Below are 6,000 nucleotides of genomic sequence, written 5' to 3'. Positions count from 1 at the left end.
TTTAATTCCTCTTACATGGCCAAGTAACAATTTTCATCTTGTAATGCATCATTGATGTTTTTTGGTTCTGTTTATTATACAAAGGCTACATTCATGAAAAATTGTCCTAGTTGTTTTCTTGTGGACACACCTTTGGTGACATCACCTATTACATTGTCTATTGACATGTCTCTTGGTATTGTCCAGTCCTTGGGAAGATCTTTTGTCTTCTTATCTTCTATTTCAGTAAGTGTTTTTGCCTATTGAGTGTCTTTCATGTCCTTTCTCATATCTGAATTGGTTTCACCTGAATCTAGACTTTTTATTGGTTTCATAATGTTATGTGAAATTCCTAGGCGCAAAGAAATTATGTGAAATTCCTTGATTTTCATAAAAGATCTAAAAATTCTCATTTTGAAATTCCCTTCTATGGTCACTCTTAATAGCCTTTATTTTAAGCTCTTTTTCATTATGGATTATGGAGGCAAATTTCTTGAAGACTCTTAATGTGTCACTTTTAGATGCAATGAAAAATGTCCATGTAAGTCTAGGATAGTCATCTACTAGAACCAATCCATAATAGTTTCCTCCTAGATATTTTGTTCTAGATGGACCATAAAGATTTATATGTATCAACTATAGTGGTCTAGTGTTGGATATGACCTGTTTGGACTTGAAGGAAGTTTTTATTTGTTTTCCCTTTTGGCATGCATCACACAATCTATTAGGTTCAAACTTGATTGTTGGAAATCCTAGTAATAGGTCCTTGGTTACAAGCTTATTCAGGTGAGGCATGTGTATGTGTGCAAGCCTTTTGTGCCATAACCAAGGTTCGTCTTCTTTTGATAGAAAACATGAGATTCAAAGGAAGTATTCTTAAAGTCAACCATGTATATGTTGTGATACCTTTTGCCTACTAGTATAAGTTCATTTGAGGATGCACAACAAATCAAGCAGTGATTTGATTCAAAGATGACTTTTAAGCCCTTATCACAAAGTTGACTCATGGTGGTTGATTTGCTGATCCGAGAGAGTTGGGTCAGACTGAACTATACTGGATTTCGAGAAATGCACATCGAGATTCAACTAAAAGTGCTTCTCGGTAGTTCCATTAGAAAGATGGAAAATTTGGTCATGGCAGCAGAAGAAGTGTACTGAGAGGTTAATAGAGATGGAAGCTATGCTTAGTGAATGACTAAAACTCAGGCAGTCGTCCATACAAGGAAGGAAGTTGCAGGGAAGATTTAAGCAGGTAATGACTTTCGGAGGGAGAGCTGGCAAAAGCAATTCTCAACAAAAATTTCATTCATCCAAAAGTATTTTTACAAAGGTAGCTGCCACGATTTTATAGGCTTTTCATGGAGCTGCAGTAAGGAACCGAGAATGGTGGATCAGCTGCCATGTGGTGGCCCATGTGTAAAATGTGAAAGTCTTCTAGAGAGACTTATTAAAAATGTGCTAAAAACTAAAGCAGCACGTGATCTGGTGGTGTTGAGGGACGGAGGGTTCTTCTGTGGTGTGCTTAACAAAGAGTGGTGGTGCAGCTAGCAACTTTGACAATCATATGGACAATTTTACCCCTTCTCTTGGTGTCTCCAAATTCCACTTAAAATGAAGGAAAAGAACGTGCCCTGTTGTGTCCATATCTTCAAGCTCTTCTTGGATTCTTCTAGCCATACTTCTAGTAATGGGTCCATGTCCTAAGTAATCATCTCCTTCCCCTTGAAGAGGATTTGTCCTCAAATCCAAATCATCATCTGTATTAAATCCTGCAAAAGGACGAAGATCAATAACATTAAAAGTATAATGGACATCATACTCTGATGGACGGTCTAATTGATAAGCATTATTGTTGACCTTCTTAAGGATTTTAAAAGGACCATCTCCTCGAGGACTTAATTTGGACTTCCTTTGAATAGGAAATCTTTCCTTTCGAAGGTGAAGCCAAACTAAGTCACCTTCATTGAAAATGACTTCTTTTTTACCCTTATTATGATACTTAACATATCTCTCACTTTGTTGTTGTATTTGATTACTAATCCTCTCATGAAAAGTTTTAATGAATTTGGATTTAGATATTCCCTCTTGATGAACAAACTCATGTGAAGAAGGCAAGGGAATCAAATCCATAGGTGTGAGAGGATTAAAACCGTATACAGCTTCAAAAGGAGAGATTTTAGTAGTTCGGTGAACTACCCTATTATAAGCAAACTCCACATGTGGAAGACACTCATCCCAAGATTTATGGTTACCCTTGAGGACTACTCGCAATAGAGTGGATAGAGATCTATTTACTACTTCAGTTTGACCATCTGTTTGAGGATGACAAGTAGTAGAGAAAGAAAGCTTAGTTCCTAATCGAGACCATAAGGTTCTCCAAAAGTGACTAAGAAATTTTGAATCTCTATCAGAAATAATGACCCGAGGTAGTCCATGAAGTATAACCACATCTCGAAAGAATAACCTAGCCACATTGCTTACATCATGTATCTTGTGGCATGGTATAAAATGTGCCATTTTGCTAAAACGATCCAAAACCACAAAAGTAGAATCAAAACCCCTTGACGTTTTAGGTAGTCCTAAGACAAATTCCATGCTAATATCTTCCCAAGGAGTTGAAGCAATGGGTAAGGGAGTATAAAGACCATGAGGCATTGGTCTAGATTTGGATTCTAAACAAGTAATGCACTTGAAACAATGCCTTTGGACTTCTCTCCTCATGTGGGGCCAAAAGAATTTTTCTTTAAGCATGCTTAAGGTTTTATCAACCCCAAAATGCCCCATCAACCCTCCCTCATGCATCTCTTTGACAAGGAGTTTTCTTTGTGAGCCTTGGGGTATACAAATTTTGCCCTCTTTAAAAAGATACCCATCTCTCACATAGAATCCTCCTTGTGGTTTTTGCAAACATTCCTCATATAAGGTGGCAAAGTCACTATCTTGAGTATATAATTCTTTTATGTTATCAAACCCAAGAATTTGAGCTCCTAAAGTGGCTAGTAAAATATTTCTTCTTGACAAAGCATCTGCCACTATATTAGTCTTCCCTTTCTTGTATTTGATAACATAAGTGAATTGTTCAATGAATTCAAGCCACTTAGCATGTCTCTTTTGCAACTTGTGTTGGCTCTTCAGATATTTTAGTGATTCATGATCACTATGAATAATAAACTCCTTGGAAACAAGATAATGTTCCCAAGTTTGAAGGGCCCTCACAAGAGCATAGAGCTCTTTGTCATAGGTGGGGTAATTACAAGAAGCACCATGAAGTTTTTCACTAAAATAAGCAATTGGGTGACCTTCTTGTAATAACACAGCACCTATTCCATGTCCAGAAGCATGACATTCTAACTCAAAAGTTTTGGCAAAATTTGGAAGAGCTTGAATGGGAGCTTGAGTGAGCTTCTCTTTAAGTAGCTCAAAAGCCTTTTGTTGTTTGTCTCCCCAAATGAATGTAACATCCTTTTTCACCAACTCATTGAGAGGTGAAGCTAGACTAGAGAAGTTAGGCACAAATCTTCTATAAAAGCTTGCAAATCCATGAAAACTCCTAACTTCTCCTACATTCTTTGGAATTGGCCATTCTTGGATGGCCTTTATTTTCTCCGGGCCAACATGGACCCCACTTTTATTTACTACAAAACCGAGAAAGATGACACTATCAACACAAAAGGTGCATTTGTCAAGATTTGCAAACAATTTATTGGTTCTAAGAATTATTAGAACAGCTTTCAAATGTTTTTCATGATTCTACAAATCTTGACTATATACCAATATGTCATCAAAATAAACAACCACAAACATCCCAATGCAATCCCTTAAAACATGATTCATAAGTCTCATGAATGTAGTTGGGGCATTTGTAAGACCAAAAGGCATTACCAGCCACTCATATAACCCAAACTTAGTCTTAAAAGCAGTTTTCCACTCATCACCTTCTTTAATTCGAATTTGGTGATATCCACTTTTAAGATCTATTTTTGAGAAAATTTGAGCCCCATGTAGTTCATCTAACATATCATCAAGTCTAGGGATGGGATGTCTATACTTTATTGTGATGTTGTTGATAGCCCTACAATCACAACACATGCGCCACTTCCCATCCTTTTTGGGCACCAACAACACAGGTACAACACAGGGGCTTAAACTCTTTTAAACCAAACCCTTATCTAGTAACTCTTGAACTTGTGACTCAATCTCTTTGGTTTCTTGGGGATTAGTCCTATAGGCAGGCCTGTTAGGAAGAGTTGCCCCTGGCATGAAGTCAATTTGATGTTCTATTCCTCTTAATGGTGGAAGCCCTTTTGGAATTTCTGTGGGAAATAGATCATCAAATTCCTTCAAAAGTTTTTGTATTGAAAGAGAAAGAGTAGAAGTCTAAGACTCACTAGATGTGCATGTGAGTGTTCCTCGGCAAAGAAGAAGGTATGAAGGTTGCTCAACTTGAAGTGTGTTGTTTAAAGTCTTTTTATTTAAAAGAACTTCATGTTGAGTGACCTTATGGGAAGGAACACTAGACTCTATCACCTCTCTTTCTTCCCTAATGACTACTCCGCTCTTCTGTTTTGGAATTTTTTTCTTTTTTTGTTTCTTTTCCTGATCCCTAGCGGACTTCATTTGTGCTTGATCTTGTGCCACCTGGGTAGGTGTCAAAGGTTGAAGCACAAATTTCTTGTCTTATGTGTGCACAGTTATGGTATTGGTAAAACCATGGTGTATAGTGTTATGATCAAATTGCCATGGTCTTGCCAATAGCACATGGCAAGCTTCCATGAGAACTACATCACAAATAACTTCATCTTTGAAGTTCCCTATGGATAGAGCCACTTTAACTTGATTCTTGACTGTAATGCCCCCATCTTCATTTAACCAATGAAGTTTATAAGGTTTGGGATGGGGTATTACAGTAAGATTCAACTTTTCAACTAGTCTTGTGGTACAACAATTACAACAAGAACCACTATCAATAATGAGAGAACAATAATTTTCTTGAATTTTACACCTTGTATGAAAGATGTTCTCTCTTTGTGATAGTTGTTCTAGACTTGGTTGACTGCTAAGCACCCTTCTCACCATGAGAAGTTGACAATCATCCGCACACACTTCCTCTTCTTTTTTTTGTTTCACTCTCACTATCACTGGTGGGGGATTCACTTTCACTGCTATAGATGTCCTTTCCTTTTAAAAGAATGGTTCTCTTAGTAGGACATTGAGCAGCTATATGACCCCTACCTAAACATTTGAAACACTTTATGTCACTTGTGCGAGTGTGTGAAGAGGACTCTTTGTTTGGTTTTTCAACTATTTTGGCTAGAGGTTTGAGGGGTTCTTTTGCTTTAGTAAATTTCGGCTCAAAGGGAGAGATTGAAATCTTTTGGCAAAAATTTTTCGCAGATTTTGTTGTTCTACTTTTATACACATTTGAACAAGTTCATTCAAATATCTATAAGGTAGAAGTTCAACTTTATCCCTTATTTCCAAACTCAACCCACTCAAAAATCTAGCTAAAGTAGTTTACTCTGCCTCTGGGATTCCTGCGCTCATTATGTATAGCTTCAATCTGTTGTCTATATCCTTCAACAGACATAGACTTTTGTTGCAACGTTTGGAGCTTATTCATAAGTTCCCTCTTATAGTAAGAAGGAATATGCCTTTTCTTGAGAGCAGTTGTGAGTTCATTCCAATATTTGATGGGAGGAAGTTGTTGTCTCATTCTTTCTTTGACTAGAGCAGTCCACCAATACATTGCATACCCTTGAAAACTAAGGGTAGCAAGAGAGACTTTTCTTTCCTCCGATACTTGTTGACAGGCAAAATTTGCTCTACTTTCATTTCCCAGTCAAGGTAAGCCTCAATGTTATCTTTTCCATGAAAATGAGGCAATACCACATTGACTTCCTTAGGAGGAGGAGGAGAATTTTCATAGTCACGCCTATGCTTTCTTGATGAAGAAGGATAGTAATATCCTACTCTTAAGGTTTCTTGTTCACTTTGGGATTCTCCACTCATGCTTCTCTCCCT

This window comes from Vigna angularis, chromosome 2, assembly GCF_016808095.1.
Source record: "Vigna angularis cultivar LongXiaoDou No.4 chromosome 2, ASM1680809v1, whole genome shotgun sequence".
Classification (NCBI taxonomy): Eukaryota; Viridiplantae; Streptophyta; class Magnoliopsida; order Fabales; family Fabaceae; genus Vigna; species Vigna angularis.
This window is presented reverse-complemented; position numbering follows the sequence as displayed.